This window comes from Eubalaena glacialis, chromosome 15 (assembly GCF_028564815.1).
Source record: "Eubalaena glacialis isolate mEubGla1 chromosome 15, mEubGla1.1.hap2.+ XY, whole genome shotgun sequence".
NCBI lineage: Eukaryota > Metazoa > Chordata > Mammalia > Artiodactyla > Balaenidae > Eubalaena > Eubalaena glacialis.
In genome coordinates this window covers 89735864-89754842 of record NC_083730.1, presented here as the reverse complement: position 1 = coordinate 89754842, position 18979 = coordinate 89735864, and the positions used below count along the sequence as shown (strand labels likewise).

General features: G+C 39.6%; 1 pseudogene; it reads right to left on the bottom strand.

Moving 5' to 3' along the window:
* LOC133075200 (V-type proton ATPase subunit C 2-like) overlaps positions 1-18979 on the bottom strand; it is a 74862-nt pseudogene that overhangs the window by 37944 nt on the left and 17939 nt on the right.

Here is an 18979-nt window from a genome sequence, read left to right as displayed (position 1 = left end):
CCATTGTAAAGCAATTATACTCCAATAAAGATGTTAAAAAAAAAAAGAGCTAAGTTATATGATTAGTAGATTGAGAAATTCACTATAGACAGCAAATTAACTATATCCAGCTGCCTTTCAGGAATTATAACCTTAGCTCTAGTAAATAGCATGAGATCTCAGAAAGGTAATTGACTTTCCCAATTGCACTGAAACATGAAGTACATTTCACAACTGTGTGATTTAAAATATCCCCCATTATTTCTATCAGGGTCTTAGGAGTATGGCTGCCTTTCCTTATCTGGTCTTTGTAGGTCCAGCTGGAATAATTGTAAAGAATGATTATCTGAATGTCAAAACTGCCTTATCTGTCAATGTCCTAGTACATTGCCAAGTAATTAACAGGAAGGAAAATAATGACCTGCAGAGATCTTTCCTTCTAGGAAAGAAAACATGATGAGCAAGATCCAGAAAAAGCCACGAAAGTAGATCTATATGTGTTGATAGGGAACAACCTTCATGATTTATAACTGAGCTAGAAAAAGTGAGGCTCAGAGCTATGGGAAGGGTGTGCTTCCATACATATTTTTAAAAGAGTGACGTATACTTGATTATGTACTGAATGACTCTGGAGAGTGTACACACACACACACACACACACACACATACACACAGACACCACACACAATTTAACAATGACTATCTGTGGAGACAAAAACAGAGAGGCTATAAGATGAGGGGAAATTTTTAATGCAATTTCCCCCCTTTATGCTCCTTTGAACTGTTTATTTTTATCATGGACATTATCATGTTTTTTTATAGCATATAAACATTGATTTATTTCATTGTTCCCTTAAATAATAACAAGAGCAGCATTTATATTACAAAACATTTCTTTCTTAGGTGTCAGGCATTATACTTATAAAGGCTTACGTCATGCTTTCATTTAATCTATATGACATTCCCACAAGGAAGGTACCTATCAGTCAGTCCCATTTTACAGACTGGGAAGTAGAAGCTGAGGGAGGCTAAATAAATACCCAAAGGTACGCCACTACTTACCCTGGTCTCAAACACTGTGCCTGCTTAACCACTGTGCTCTGAATGTTTTCCATTTCAAACAGGTTACAGACAGCAGTCTCACGCACACATTTTTATGACACATTAGCTCAAATCTCTAGTGTTTTCCAGGTTGTATCAAGGAAAATTGAGCTATCAGTTTAGGATAAATTCTAGGAGGAAAGTTTTTATTGGAGCTTAAGTGCCTTAGACTCATTTTGTATTTTAACATCTTCCATCTCAATAATCAAAAAATGGGATTCTTATTCATTTTTCCAAGTTGCTGAAATTACTTTTTAAAATAGTGATGTTTTTCACAGCAGCTAATTTCTGCAGCTATAATATTCCCACTCCATCGCCAATCTTGACTAAATTGCCTGATGACAATTTGCATCATTCAATCATTACTTGCAAATTGCACTAGTAAAGTTCAGCTTGAAGCGGTGACATTTTCCTCAAATAAGTGGTTCAGAGAAGCCAAATTGCATGTATTGATCTAAAATTAAGTAAGTAAATATGTAATAAAATCCACTGTGTATCCTGTTTGGGGAAACAAAGGAACTCGGTCCCTAGAGCTCCATATCAACTTCCCAGAGAGCTGTCATGTTTAACTTGCTAATTCTTATTATAATGATTAGTGGTAACAGTAACTGTAATTTTTGCAAGAAAGTATCTGGATGGAATACTTAACGCTGACATACAAAACCTGTTTTCCCAGTTCTTCTAGGAGCCTTAACTCTGAGAGAGGAAAATGCTAGGTCTCATAAGTAAAAAGCAAATTAATTTAGAGTAGTAGTCTCAGAGAAATAGAAAATATTCTACTCATCTGTTTATATCTTTAAGGACAAGAAATATGAAACTGTTCAATAATGATAAATAATGCAATCTTTTATTTCAGTCGATATTATGGTCAATTAAGGATGAAAGTGAGGAGATGAAAACAGCTCAAAGAAAAGTGGACAGACTGACAACAGTAGGTGGGAATCATGAACCCCCCAGTCTGTCTCATCTGGACTCTATCCCAGGAGACTGGAGTTACCCCAGCTGCAAAAGCAGAGAAATGAACTGAGTGGTCTCATCCTGCTCTCCCTGTGAATTGAGTCAGAGAGGGGACATTCATCAGCAAATAAACAGAAACCATGAAGAGAGACTCAGGGAGACACATGCAAGAAACACAGAGGGAACCTGGGAAGCAGGGTACGTTCCATGTTTGTGGAAAATAACACCCATTTTGGATCTGTCAGGGAACTTAGTCACACATTATTTTTTCAAATCATTTGGATTAATGTCCTTTTATTCTTCTTTATTAAGAAGAACTATTTATTTTTATGATGCTTTATTGAAGTATAGTTGATTTACAATAGTATATTAGTTTCAGATGTAGAGCATAGTGATTCTGTATTTTTGCAGATTATATTCCATTACAGGTTATTACAGGATAATGGGTATCATTCCCTGTGCTGTACAGTATACCTTGTGGCATATCTATTTTAATAATATATATAGTAGTTTGTATCTGTTAATCCCCTACCCTAATTTGTCCCTCAAGGTTATGAGATATTATGAAATATTTATTCATCATTTTCATAAATATTTACCTGATGCATCAATTAGCTTTTGATAACCAACCAAATCCTTAGTTGCACACACAATCATCAGCTTGCTCACAATTCTATAGGCTGGCAATTCGGGCCAAGTTCATCTGGGACAACTGGTCTGCACTTCATGTGGTTGGGATGGTATCACTCATGCATTCATGGTCAGCTGACAACTGGCCACACTCACGTTTCCCATCATACAAAGAAATGGGAAAACATGATCCATAAGGAGGAGAAAACTGATCAATAGAAATAGATACAGGGATGACACAAGTGATCGAAATAGAGCAACGATATTAAAATAGCTATTATAAATACGCTCCAAATGTCCAAGAAGGTACTGGAAAATGTGCATTTAAGTAGAGATGTGGAAAGAAGACCCAAATCAACCTCCACAAATGAAATATATGTATCTCAAAAAAAGATCACTTGAAGATGGCACTAATTGTTTTATCTTGGTGGTAGGATTATGTACAATAATTATTTTTCTCTGTAATTTTTAGTGTCTTCCAAATTTTCTCTAGTGAGCGTGTACTACTACATTTGTACAAAAGAAAAGGAATTTATATGAAAGGAACGGCATTGTCATTGTTATTCTTAATAAGTGTCCTGATATTGGGCAGATAGTACACGTTTTATACCAAGCTACACGAGAGCAGAGCCGTTGATGTCTGCAGAATTCTCTAGAGTTGAAGTGGCAAACTGGGCTCAGCCTCCGTGCACACTTTCCCCGAAGTTAGTGTTTGTTTTAGGGAATGTGATGAGAGGGATTCAGAGAGCAAAGCTTTGGGTCAGAGTATCACAATTGACTATTAATGTCTGTTATGGATGTAGGAGGGGTAAACGTGGTGTGCTTACCATGTATGTTACTGCCCCAGATTTACAACACCGTGGAAAGACAATAGTGATTAAGCATCTTTATTGATGCTGTAAAAGTAAACCTAAATCATTTTTGTTTCACAGGAAACCTCCATGCGACAGAATACATACAAAGCCAGTAATGAGACTCTCCTTCTATCAAAAACTTCTCACCACCCTGAGTCTAACATGTAATATTTATACCACCAATATCACCAGGCATCAGAGCTGTTAACACCCAGAGACTGAAGGGTGCATTAGAATAAATGAATAACGTTTCTCTTATTATATTATCTCTGTATAAATAACACTGAAGGCAATATTAAGAATACAACTGCTTATGTATTCATATAGGCAAATCATGTTTCCAAAAAATAAATTGGGAAATTAAACTCATCAGCTCCACCTTAAGCTAAAAATTGCATGATTAATCCTTACTTTGTTTCTCTTTAAGCAACGTGCAGACTATCAAAAATTGAATCTGATAGGGTATAAGTGAATTGCTTAAGGAAAGCAGTACTTTTAATTTCACATGTTTTGTCACTTATGCATGGCAGATAAACAATTTAGTTACCTAATTACACGTGGTTTTATATAGACTATTTTCTCCCATCTAAATGATGCTTTATCATCCTTCCAAATTGCCTCTTTTTATAGCATTGTTGATTTACAATTCACATAAAATAAACTATATATATTTAAAGTATACAATTTGAACATTTTTGACATATGTTTATACCCATAAAACATTATCACAATCAAGAAAATGAACATGTCCATTATTCCCCAAAGTTTCTTTATGTCCCTTTGTAATTCTTACCTCCTGCTCCTGGCAACCACTGACTGGCTTTCTGTCACTACAGATTCATTTACATTTGCATAATTTTACATAAATGGAACCCGACAGTATGTCTGCTCTTTCACTCAGCATATTTGTTTGGATATCCATTCATGTTGTTGGCTGTAGCAATTCTTTATTCCTTTTTACTGCTGTGTAGTAGTCCATTGTATGGATATACTGCAATTTATCTGTTTACCTGTTGATGGACATTTGAGATGTTCCCAGTTTTCAGCCGTTGCAAATAAATCTTCTATAAACATTCACACAAAATGTGTTGTATAGACATGTGCCTTCATTTCTCTTGGGTAAATACTTTGAGGTATAACAGTTAAGTCACAGGGAGGGGTATATTTAACTTTTAAGAAACTGCCAAACGGTTTCCAAATTATCCTGAAGAAAGTACGTTTTTACATCACCACTAGGAATGTATGAAAATTCCAGTTGCTCTGCAGCCTCACCAATAATTTGCAGTCAATCTTTTTAATTTTGACTATTCTCATAGGAGTATCGTGTATCTCATTGTGGTTTTAATTTGCATTTCCCTTGTGGATAACGATGTTTAGCATCATTACAAAATTTTATTTCATATCCTTTTAATTTTTTTATTAGGATATCTGACTGTATTACTAGGGGGGTAGTTTTTGTATATTCTGGATCCAAGTCCTTTATCATTTCTCCTCTCTCAGTGATCACTGCCCTGAATTGTCTGATGCCCTATGTCCAAAACTCTTGTTACATATATATATATATATTTCCATTTATTTAAGTTATCTAAACCAGGAAGGTCAATTCAGACCCTGTTATTTCATCTTGCCCAGAAACAGAAATTCTTTTTAATCTAGTAATAAAACTAAACTTAATCTCTTAATAAAAATGTAAATCTATCTTTTAAAATAAATTTCCTCTTATGAAGTACACAAAATCAAAGCAAATTCTAGAAATCACAGGGTCACAGGACCCCACGTTCACTACTTAAAGTACATCCACAGTTTGTGTAGCAAACTGCTATCATATTTAGTCATGGTTAACTTTCCTGGCAATCAACCCAACCCTGAATATCATCAGTACATGAAAGTCAACTCATTTATATCAGGGAAGGCATCTGGAGCTCAGCTTGAGGTTTAAGTTTCCCCCAGTTAGTTTCACACAAGTTGCATTCTCTCTCTTTCAGGAAAGTGATCTTCTTGTACAGAACTATAAACCTGCACAATCTCATTTATATGGGCACGTGTTGTATGCAACATTTACCATATAGATTTTTCAAGCATTCCCCATTCTATCATCCCGTCTTATAATTGTGTATAGACAGAGATATTGACAAGGCTTTTATAACGTGCAGCACCACATAACCAATTTGTAGCTACTCTATATTTGTTATAAAATACGCCAAGCATGTTGTTCCCATTGATCCATTTTTCCTCTTAAAGTTTTGTTCAATGCTTGTGGGATTTTTGAAACTCTAAAATGGAGTATCAATTACAGAGAGAAATGAGGAAATTTCAAGATATTGATCTATCTCTATTTGCGGCATTTTAATTTTTAAAATATTTTTAGTAATGTTGGTTTGAACTGGCTGTCATATTTAGTGGTAGATGCTAATTCAAGGAGAGGTTTTTATTTTTCAAGTTAGGTAGAAAGAAAGATCAGAAAATATTACCAGAGAGAAGTCACAGCCTTCATTTATTTTCTTCCAGGTGAGTAGTTCTGGGTTTTGTGTATGTGTGTTTTTCTTCTTTATCAGAATAAACAGAATATGTTTCTCTTCTTTATCAGAATAAAACTGACTTGTCTTAAACTTCCATACAAAATACTGTTAACTGCTAACAGTATTCACAATAACTTTTCTCCCAAGAATTTGATCAATTAAAGTTTGGGGAAGATCATTGCTACCTAAAAATATATTTACCTTTTTTGCTCAAAGAGCAGTATAAGTTCATTTTGAATACTTTTCTTCCCCAAATTCTATCCTATTTCTATGACATGGATATGCAAAGAGAAAGAAGCAGAAGAACAGAAGAGAACAGAGAAGAGAATTAGTGACGGAAATTAACCTGTATAAGTTATCTAAAAGTAATATTTGACAGGTGTTACTTTACACTGGGTCTTTATTTATATTAGCTCTTTTAATCCTAATTAATATCCCTACAGAATAGTACTACTAAGATTATCAGAATTTTGTAAATCATAAAATCAGCTATCACTTATTAAATATCTACTATGTTCCATGGGCAATTTAACAGACATTATCTTATGCTTCAAAGTAACAGATGTGGCTGATTCTATCATTAGACTTATTTTCACGGGTTCAGCATTTTCCTGCTGATGAGATGCAGGGCTGGGACTGACCCCAAAGTCCTGGCTGGTACCCAACCACATGGCATGCCTCTGCTAGGAGACCGTCATGCTTTTCAGAGATTCTAACACTCACAGAAATTAGCTTCAAGAATGTTATCTTGGAATAAAGACTGAGCCCAGGAATTGACCCTGCCAAGCCCAGTATAACTGAGATCATTATTATAAAGAAAACAACCAAAAAGAGGGGCTTTCTGACAATTATCAGGATGTGTTACCTCTTTGAAGTCATTAGGATTGTGGTATGGGGACAAGAGGAGCCAAATTCACCAATGGAATAATGGAACTGCCCGGACATGTATGAGAACTTGATATTTGATAGTGTCAGCCATGGGACTTAACTGGAAAATAGTAGCAACTTAATAAAGGTTGGCTATCTCTCCACGAATTTAGAATCCTACCTTCCTCCATACACCAACTACAATGAGAACGGCTCCTTGAAGAGGTGCATGCTTTAAATCTCGATTATGAAGGAAGGAGTCAAAGACCATGACAGTGAGTCAGAGAACTTCAAGAACTGTGGAAGAATGAACCAGGGTCTACAAGTGTCTGCAACAAGGAAGGGGAAAGGGTGGTATACCTCGAGTTTCAAAGCTGGAGCATTTTAGGAGGGATGGAAACATTGTTCTGGAAGAATCATTGAGGAGAACCAGGACGTCACCTTGCCTGCAAGCTGATGAGTGAACCGATGCAGGAGGTAAGTCAGCCATGACCTAAAGGCTTCAGAGAAAACCGTGTCTTCGGGGGAGAAGGATTCCCCTGAGGAAAGTCTATGTCAAACAAGAGAAGGGATTATCTCAGAAAGGAAGATACTGAGGGGTTTCCCGGGTCAACACAGATTACGAAGCGCACTCAACAAAGTGTGGAAAATCAATGATCTGAAAAGAATTTGAGGGAGTTAGCCTTTTTATCTATAACACAGGTAACAAGGGTGAACTCCTATCAGAAAATCCAAACCCTTTAGTGTATTTAAAGTTATTCCTTGGAACCAAAGGTGACTTCTCTCAGAGATGCAAGGATGTAACAACCTCAGTCAAATCTACTGATGTAAAATAGAGGAAAAGGAGAAAAAGCACAAAATCATGTCAATAGATTACCAAAATGTGTTTGTTTAAATTCTATACATTCCCTCCAAACAAAGAAAACCAAAAATAAAACACAAACAAGTCATATATCCTCAATGAGCTAGAAATTATATCAATTTCTTCACTCAGAGTAGCCATCAGAAACCTAGAATAAACCTTAGACAATCTCCTCTGTCACTAATAATATTCAACATTTTGCGAGCGGTCCTAACCAGTGCAGTAAGAAAACAAAGCAAAACAAGAGAGACTGAAGAACACAGAAGGATAAATATTGGCAAACACAAGAAAAGCTGTCACTCTTTGCAGATGTGAAATTAACGACATGGAAAATCTAGTAAAATCCACTAAACCCCATGGGACCCTCTCCCTGTCTCCCTCATCCTTGCTCTCCCCCTCTTCCCGCCTCCACTATCCCTGTCCCTGCTTCTCACCTCCCACCCCTAAGCCTTACCTGGCACCCCAGTCTGGCTTGGATCTGGCTGGGGACAGTCTCTGGCTTGCAATCTGAGATCCAGTGGTCCCTGCAGCCTCCTTGCTGCCCCGTCTTTCATCTTTCTTAGATGCCATGTCCTGATACGTCCACCTGCCCAGACAGGCTCCTCAGAGATACAACTGCCCCCTGAAGACCCCACAGTGGTCCCTCCTGTTGCCCCAGTGTCCTGAAGCCTCTGAGAGCCACTGCCTGATTGGTCATCCCACTCCCAGCTACGCCCATTACACAGGTGCCTCCCTGGCCATGGTCCACCCTGACACCCTGGCCTCCCCCCATCCCTAACTACTCAGCTTCCTCTACATCAGCACCCACCTGCTCCACTCCCTAGCTGCTTCAGAGGGCCTGAGGGAACTTCCCGGGGGAAGAGCAAGCTTCTGCATCCAGATAAGAGCATGCTTACATGTACATATGCATTTGTTAAAACCTACGGAATGTTACCCGTGAGATTTGTGTGGGTTATTGTTTTACATGTTACCTCTAATGATGATCTACAAATAATGTTACACTGTCTTTACTGATACAAGTGCAGAAGTTTGGGGGGAGGGAGTGAACTAACGTCTGAAATTGACTTTGAAAAGTAGACTCTAGGTGGTGAGTGTTCAAGCGTTATCAGCAAGTTTCTTTCCTCTTTGAGAGAGTTGGTAATAAAATTGTAATAAGATGCTCAGGAAAAGGATGTCCAGCCACTCCCTGCCCCCAGTACTGCTTTCACCAGTTTGTTCCATTTTCCCACTGGCTTCTAGACTCCTCCCTCCCACCCTCACCACCCCCTCTAACTGTTGCAGGAAGGGGGACCCCTTCCAGGGCCCGAGAGTGGGCTCTTCCTAACATTCGGAAATGAATTGTCCGAGGAGACACACGTGCTGACAATGCAAGAGACTTGATTGGGAAGGGGCGCCGGGGCGGAGGGCAGCAGGGTAAGGGAACCCAGGAGAACCGCTCTGCCATGTGGCTTGCAGTCTTGGGTTTTCTGGTGATGGGGTTAGTTTCCGGGTTATCTCTGGCCAATCATTCTGACTCAGGGTCCTTCCTGGTGGCGCACGCATCGCTCAGCCAAGGTGGATTCCAGCAAAGAGGATTCTGGGAGGTTGGTAGGACATACGGACTGGTGTCTGTAACTTCTCTCCTCTTGACCTTTCCCGAATTCTTCTGGTTGGTGATAGCTTGTTAGTTCCGTGTTCGTTACCAGGACCTCCTGTTGTAAGATAACTCATGCAAGTGGTTACTATCAGGCCTGGCCAGGGCGGGCAGTTTCGGTCAGTGGTTCCCCTAAAATAACTAGCAGGAGATCCCTATGTTCATTTTCACATCTCCCAGGCTCCTGTCTGAAATGTCGCCTTCCCATTTCCCCAAACGCCCTGACTTAGAGTCCCCTCTTCTTTTCTTTGTTCTCAGCCCCTTCCCTGAACATAAGTCCTGCCTTTCAGCTTCCTCCTTTGTTTAATTTCCATCACTGACCCACACTTCCCCATCCGTTGGAGCAAGACCAGGTTATGATCTCCATCAGGGCACTGCTAGGTGCCCACACTTAATGGGAACTGAAAATGTCAGGGCACCTGGGAAGGGCTCTTTACTGAATTCCCTTTTAGCAAGAGAGCTGTAGAGAAGTAGCAGTGTCCATGGACATCTTCCAAGAGGGTGTTTCTGATTTGCCACAAGTGCTATTGCTGTTGCTGATGTTTTTGTTGTTGAATTTAATATGCAAATTGGGGGCAGAGCTGAATTGCTCAGGGCAATACAAGTAAAAGAGAACAATGGTTGTCTTTTATCCACTCTTCAACCCACAGATTACTCTGCCTTTCTTCTAAATACTTTTCAATTTCTTTTTGTTTTTAAATATTGACTTCAAGTATTATCAAATTGTTGGCCAATCAAGAACACTTGTTATCTTGGTGCCTATTGTGTGATGCAGGAAATCATTTCCTTCCACAGAAAGTTCCAAACAAGGATCATGTCCAATAACTGTCCAAAGAGTTGGTCCAAAGGTAAGGAAATGCACTGGAAGAATTTAGAGACATTTCTGGAGCTCATTTTTTTGTCCTAAGCCAGTGTCTCTATAAAGAACATAATAATATTCTCCTCTCTAGTATTGCTTTGGGACTCTGTAAAACCCAGGCTTTATTTGCTTTTTTAAGTTTACATAATTCCCAGAGAGCAGCACCTCAAAGCTTTTCTGATATTAAATAGATTTATGCCAAATTTGAAAACTCTCACTAGTGTAAGAGTTTTAATTATGTGCCAACTAAACAAAAAGGAAAACTGCCTCCCCCCCCACCCCTTGGCAATAATCCTTATCATTATGCAAAATCTCTCATATGCAGAACTGTTATAAAAGTTCCAAATCAAAAAGGGTCTAGTTTTCTAGGATCATGGTCTAAATGAGGCCATAGAACTCCTGCTCCATGGAGAATGGCATCCTTCTGCCAGCTGCCAACTACAGTCTGTGTCACTGTCACCTGATTTTTTTTCCTACAAGTCTCCTGACACATGTGGTTGTTAAGAGGATATGTGGATTGCTCACGAGCCTGCTTGATCTCAGATCCATTGTTGACCTTCTGCTTTGCCCCAAATTACAGGGAACTGCATTTCCCAGACTCTCTTGCTGCTGCCTAGATGTGCCCAATACAGACCCTGGCAGGAGATTGGAGGTGGAAGGCGGGGAGAAGCCAGGCGTTTTCCCACATCCTCTCTCTGCCATGGGCAGCATCTCAGATAGCAGCTGAGTGTCTCTTGTGGATTCTTTCCCCATCCCCCCAACCCGTAGGGCCTGCTATGATTCAAGATTTAATTCTAAGGTCCAGGCTCCCAGGTGTAATAATATTACCATCTCCCTTTGTCTCTCTACTGTCAGTTGTTAATCTCTGGGAAGCTTTTAAGGTCTGCCATCACCACTGTAATGAGTTCCCTGAGTTAAATTCCGTTTGCAATACCTGTGCTTTCTGCTTTCGTGACTGACACAGCATAACAAGATAAATTTGCCACTGCAAACATTTATTGAACATCTACTGTTTTCCAACAGTGAGAAAATTCCCCATTGCCTTTCTCTAACTGGACATCCTCAATGCTGGCTGTGCTTCTTAGGCTGACCCCGAGTCCCCACCCAGTCCCAAGGCATTTAGCTCCCCTCTTACTGGGGTTTCTTCACCCTGCAGGTGAATATTGGACCACTGGCTCTGAGCTATGAGGATTTAGTTACTTCCTTACGTGGACACCTGTCTGCTCTGATGCCCACTGGGCTGTTCTAGCAAGGCATTGCCCCTGCAGGTATGTTCAGTAGTGGTTCTGGTGTCAGGCTTTGTGCCCCTACAACTTCCAGGGCAAAATTTCAGAATCGTATCTCTCACTTGGCTTAAGGTGAGAGGCAAATAGTCCTCTTTCCTGCTCAAGGCAGGCTGCCCTGGACACTTAAGCTTCTGTGACAGTGACTTTGGCTTGATGGTTCCCAGTGGACCCTTACAAATGTTCCAAATTTCCTGTAATTCTAGACTCCTCCACCCACCCACCCTTCTTTCCTTCTTTTTTTTTCCCCACAAACAATTGGATTTGCAGGTTTGAAGGCTTTTCCCACCTCCCCTGGCTTCCTGCCAAATGTTCCTCAAAATTGTTTACCCTAATCAATCTCTTGCTTATCTAATCCCATCTTAGTCTCCACTCTCAGAAGACCCACACTTACACACCAACGTTAGAAATTATACTACCTTTGCAGACACCTAAGGACCTTTCCCAAACTTCCCAAACTCTCTCTCTCCACCTGGAGATAACTGCTTTTTCAAATCTGTTTTATCATTCTTGTTGGCTGTTTTAATTTGAGGCTTAGGGCTGTCTGCAGCATGAGAGTTTCAACACACCATCCACAACTCAGAGAGTGTCTACAAAGAGGAAAATTCCCACTTTGACTTAGAGTACCCGATCTAACGGGTACCATTATTTCATAAAAAAGACTTAATCTATTTCATTCTATTTTACATTACTTAGTCTAATAAATCCCATGCCACCAGAAGTACTGACACACTGAACAGAATTCATGTATAATTGGTCAATATTAAATTGTTAATGCATTTATTCTGAGTTTGGAAGCAGGCCTAGTAGCTACTTTTGTGTTGCCTTCTTGCAAATACTCCATCATTTATAATTATCATTGATTTCAGATGCGACAAGGTGTTTACTTCTATCAAATGGCGAGGTTTGCCAAACACATAAAAATGAATTTGCCTCTAATTACCCGTTTTGATAATCCTAACTTCATCTACTGTTCCTCAGTGATAGAACATTGCCAGAAACACTTTTACTATGATAAAAGCATTAAAGATATTATTGAGAAATGAGCAGAGTTCAGAGGAATCACTAAAGGCGGAGTCACGGAAAGCTGCAAGTGGAATTTATATTTCTTAATTCAGCAAAAAACGCATTAGTTTGATTTCAGGCGACACGAGCCTCATGCAATAACAACATTTTGGTGAACATTTTAAATGTATTTCATACCCAGGAAAGTGAATTGGAAGCCCTGGGTATTTGGTTATTATGGTCGAAGTTTGTTGGCGCATCTTTGGGGTTAATGGGCTGGTCCCTCAAACCATCTGCAGGAGAGATGCACTAACACGAGATGAATCCGTGATGGCGCAAGTTATCCCACTAGGGGGCGCTGCACTTCTTTGAAGTTTCGTGTAAATACAGTATTTGGCTGTATTTGGCTGAGCTCAGAGGAAAACACTCAATTTTCAGAGAACGTTTGCAGCATTTCCTTTGGAAAACACGTGAAAGTAAAGCGCAGTATTCTTTAGGAAACAGAACGTGAACTGCTTGGCTCTTTCGTTTGGAGAAACACCATTTTTCAGTAACCCAGAGACAGAAAATGTTTTCTCTCGGCAATATTTGAATCCAACCACTCCAAACTTTTAAAATGCTTTTTATATTCGGAAACAATTGGGTTGTTTTCCATAATATTCAGAAAATAATATCCTTTTTAAAAACCTAAAGGCGACACCAGCGCTTAGTAGCTAATTTTCCAAGCATCTCTCCTTAAACCATGCTAAATGCCTATTACTTCAATTTTCAGGCTGCTGTGTTCAGTTGTTTATTTCCATACGGTCATTGTTACCACGACAGAGACTGGCCTCTTTGTGATTAAAATGGGGCTCACAGTATGTAATGGTTTCAGATTGACATATAACACAGGATTCAGTGCAAAAATACGGGCCGGCAGGTCTCTGTCAATGGCTCTCCATGACCTACGTCTGTGGGCAGGTGCCCAGCAGGTGCTTCTCCCTCTGGCCACCACAGGGACTGGGCACCTCCATCTCCACCTGCCCTGGAAGCTTGGTGTCCTCAGGTCAGGGCTGTGAGGTCAGAGCACGGAGGTCCAGCTGCCAGCCAATAATTTTCGTTCTTACTAGTAATTACTGTCATCTGATAGGCTTCTGCTTTTTAAAAAATTTTTTATTGGAGTACAGTTGATTTACAATGTTGTGTTAGTTTCAGGTGTATAGCAAAGCGATTCAGTTATGCATATACATATATCCACTCTTTTTAAGATTCTTTTCCCATATAGGCCATTACAGAGTATTGAGTAGAGTTCTCTGTGCTATACAGCAGGTTCTGATTAGTTATCTACTGATAGGCTTCTGCTTTAATTCATGAAGCATAACAACAAATTGCAAGTCAATCGTATTGGCAAATTAGCTGTTTTCCTCCTTTGAACTAACATTGTGAGGGTGGAGTTTGTTTACATAATGATGGGTGATGCCGATATTAAATAGCAAATTAGCCCAGAGAGGCTAGATTCCTTTGTCATGTTGTACCCTGATGGTTGATGAGTCTTGTTATGCAAATAATGTTGATCCCCGAGGGGGCTCTGTGCTTTGAGTTGAGGGTAGAAAAAGGTAATGCTGTGAGGAGTTTCCTCCTTTTTTTCCCTTCTCAGTATAAATTCTCTTTTCTAATAGCCCCTCAATGTCTTATGCTGGAAATTACAATGGGTGTTGTCAGTGAAACTTTCATGGTGCTGATACTCATCTGTGCCCGTTACCCAGTGAGATGCTCCTTTAGGACAGGAGCAAAACAGGTGAACATCATTCCATTCCATTCCATGGATAAGACTGTTCATATTCTAGATGGTTCCTAGAATGGGATCTCTATCGAGGTTTCAGCCTCCGGGGCAGCCAAGCACATGCCTCATCCAATGTTCCCTGCTTACTTCCAACTCTGTGAATCCCTTGTATTCATGCCACATAATGAAAAATCCCAACCAATATTATACATTTAATTTTTTAAAATTTTAATTTAATAAATATAACTCTTGAGTACCAGTTAGTTGCCTGGAATGTGGCTTGGTATCCTATGGGAAAGTTTTCATCAAAATCCTCAAGAACTTCTCTCCCCAATTATTGTTTACCATGACTATATACTTTCATTTTAAAAAGTAATTATAATAAATACCAAAAATTTTATAAATCGGAAACACAATCAACTGCTTAATGTGAATGTTCTATATATTCAGAGACCGGTTATGGACCGTGAACGTTTCAGTGAAGAAGAAAAAGAAGAAGTAATTTTGGTTTTGTTTTGTTTTGTTTTGTTTTTAAATTTAAGTATAGTTGATTTACAATGTGTTAATTTCTGCTGTACAGCAAAGTGATATATACATGTATAATATATATATATTCTTTTTTTAATATTCTTTTCCATGATGGTTTATCACAGGATATTGACTCTAGTTCCCTGTACTGTACAGTAGGACTTTGTTGTTATCCATTTTTTTTAAAGCTTACATCTGCTGACCCCAACCTCCCAATCCATCCCTCCCCCAACCCCCTTCTCTTTGGTAACCACCAGTCTGTTCTCTATGTCCGTGAGTCTGTGCTGTTTCGTAGATAAGTTCATTTGTGTCATACTTTAGATTCCATATATAAGTGATATCCTATGGTGTTTGTCATTCTCAAGAAGTAATTTTGTAACCTAGAAAGGAAACGCTTGGGGGACTATATGTTTTTTAAGCTTTGGAAAAATAGGGATCCTCATTCATTACACACACACACACACACACACACACACACACACACACACACACACCACAGAGGACATTTTGGTATTCCACAGGATGAGGAAAGCCTGATGATCTATTTATCCATCTCTCTACACACATACAAATATGTGTTTATATTTATTTACCCAGCAAATATGTGCTGGATATTTGCTAGGAGCTGTGGAGAAGACAAAAGAGCTTTGAGAAAAGTCAGATCTGACCTTAATCATAGTGCTCCCTTCCCGGGATACAACACTTTAATATTTTAAGCCATTTTTACAATGAACTATTATTACTCTTCACTATTTCTACTTTCATCTATTAACTCATTGTGTCCCAGCTTTCCTGTAAGGTTCCCAAGGCTGGGATCATTAATCCCCTTTCCAGGGGCGGTCACACAGCTAGAAGTGGCTGAGGTGGGACCATACCCCTGAGATCCCATGTTCTCCCCCCACCCCGACCCTGCGGCATCCTGGCATTTATTCAGCCCAAGTAGACATCATATGCCCAGACACGATTGCATGATTTTAAAACCAGACTAAAATTGTATCAGGGAAGCCATAGCTGCCAAAGTAATTCAATAATAAAATATGAGCATTAACTATTAACTTTATCTTCTTTGTCCCCTACCTTTAATAAATCATTATTTTCCTTCCTAATCTTTCACAGGGCTAGCCTACAATCCTGACATATCTGAAATTCCCTGTATTTGCCTAGTATTTAAATCATTTCTTTCCTTTGCCTGCATCCTCTTCCCAGACACCTCCCCCATAACCGCAAGTCTCTCCTGCCTGATATTCTGTGAAGTGCGTGTACAGCATCTGCATAATCAGCCCTTTTGACTTTATGTTTTTCTTCCTTCTCTGAGTTGTCAATCTACAGTGAACGAGCTGCAAAGGGGAGATATTTTAAAAACACCCTCTTATCAATGTCATCTGTCACCTTTAATCTCAAAGAAAAATAAATCAAACATGAAGCTTATGCATAATCCAAACGCCATGTAAAATTATATTTCAGTTATTTAATAAATGCCAGTTTGGGAAAATAGAATTTATAAGAAGGTAATATTAATAGCCTGGTATTCCGCCGAAGGATTTTATATTTTCAAATGTCTCAAGTGAACATCTTAGAGGATGTAAATAAAGTCACAGACTTTGGGAGAACTCAGTAGTCAGAAACACTTATTACTAGCACTCTCTTTCAGATAAAAGCTATTCAAATGTTCCCAATACGTTTTCAAAGTCAAAGACTTCAGGGCGGGCAAGGGGTCATTTGGTCACTTTCAGGAGATTTCTGAAGGTTGCACAATTATGTTGAGGAAAATAAATCCTTAGAATTTCATCAGTCAAAACTATTTGAAAAAGAGCCTTCCTTTGAGCAATGCACCTTGCCATCCTCTAGGGTTTTATCACTGCAATCTGGCTGCTGATTACCTGGGTCTACTTTCCCTAATACAACTTGTCATATGGAAGAGTCATCATCCAACACATTGAAACAAGTGAGCAAAACGCTCTGCCAACTTCCTCCTGTTGTGAGTCCTTTATTTCTGGAAGAAATGATGCCTAGGGTACAGAAAAAAGACGCCCATGACTCTTAAATACACCGCAGCCCTCACACCTGTATCAGCCACTGACCAATGAAAGGATCTGTTCATTTCAAGAGGTGAATGCGTGCAAACAGCTGCAGGGGAGGCTCAGCACACTCCTAGAATTTCTGGAAAAGACAGGTAACCAAGCATGCACTGTAGACCCAAGTATGTGAGAAGCCACGTGGTCAGAATACACGCATGCAGTGTTCCTCGGCATCATGGCCACACAGCAAAGCCCAGTTGATATGCATGATGCAGACTTCCCAAAGGTTAATCAACAAAGACCCGTCTAGAAGAAGACCCATCTAGGAGAGGTGGCTGGAGAATTTCCCAAAATGAATGGATACGAATCTCTGACATGCACTAGTGCATTCACGAATGACACAGCCAACTATTAGGAGGGCATTTTGAAAGCTTCTTGTAAGGCATCATAGACCCACTGAGTCTGTGTTTATGTTCACATGCTTTAGGAAAATGGAAGGCCTTTGGATTCTATGAATGATTTCCTCCTGCTTTATCCTGACTGCTATAACTTCACTGTCTCGTGAGACAATATTGAATGAGCCTTTGCTATGGCACAGCCGTGTGCTAGGTACCGGGTGACCAGGACAAACAAGCCCCCTTCCTTCCTACATATAGCTGATTCACTTTGTTCTACAGCAGAAACTAACATAACATGGTAAAGCAATTATGCTCCAATAAAGATGTTAAAGAAAATGTATTAAAGAAAAAAAAGGAAGAAGAGGTTATCTGTTTTCTTAGGTAAGAGTGCACAAGAAGCAAACTTGATGGCAGGGGACCTGCCCAAGGAGCAAGCTGAGAGCAGGGGACATCGGTAGCAATGCACTGTAGAAACAATGAAAAAGAGTTTTTTAAAACAGATTTTTTAAAAGCTTGTCAGTAGGAAGTCATACAAAAAAGGAACAAATAGGTTTAGAAAGTAACTCCATAAACCAACACTGTGCATACAAAAAAATAAAATAAAAATAAATAAATATATACATATGTAAAATAGTTGACGCTTCCCATGACATTTCACACACACACACACACACACACACACACACACACAGAGGCATTTCTCCAGTGAGCTCTGCTTCAGAAACCAAAAATGCAGAGCTCCCTTTGGGAGAATATTATACAAAACAGCTGAAATAAAGCTGTGATGCTCAAAGAGAACAAAACACAAGTTTAGATATAGGAAGGGATTCTCCATCTCAACAGTGACAAAAAGTCCCATCCTTTTCTTATGTTCATTCAACAATCCTTTTGCTTGTTCAGCTGCCACGGCATTCTAAAAATGGCTGTTGTTTGTTGTTATGTCGGGTTTGTGTGTGTGTGTGTGGTTTGTTTTAAACCCAGAGTGACTTTCCTCCCCATCCAACTCAGCCCATGGCGATGGTCAGCAAAGACATCCAGGTGGGCTCAGCAGCACCCTGGGAGCCTGGATGAAAAATCAGAAACAAGGTGCAGCATGGGAGCTAACAGGGTCACTCAAAAGGAAAAGACATTTAGTTCCTGAGGGGAGGGTTGAGACGATAAAGCTCCGATCTCAGCCCACATGCAAACTAGATTTTCTCAGAGACAAAACCCAGCAGTTCTGGCGGTGGAATCAGTTGGACCCATCTTATCTCAATGCCCATCAGCCTTAGCTTTGGTACCACTGACTCCCCACCCCCTCTTCTTGACACTAGCGGAAGATGTGTTTGGAAGGGTCCTCTAAGGTACACACGATTTAGCATCTGCTGGCAGTTCAGAGCATGCTTATAAACATAAAACGTTGTCCAGAAACTGAAGGGATTCTTTCTAGAAACAGATTCCTAATGGAAGAGGAAATGGAACATTATTAAAAGTCCAGAACAGAGACACGCCAGGCAGAGCTTCAAGGCACTAGGTATTGCTATAAGAATGGAGTTATTCATTTGGCGCATGAGATCTTTAGAAAAAAATTTGCAGCCAGCCTAGGATGAGTTAAATACCAAAATTGGGATTCAGAAAAGAGTTCTGGAATGATATGGCCTAGGCAACTACCATGTAGAGAGAGACCCACCACTGCAAGTTTAAAAATACCATCTAATTTTCTGTATCACTGCTTGCTGCTTCTA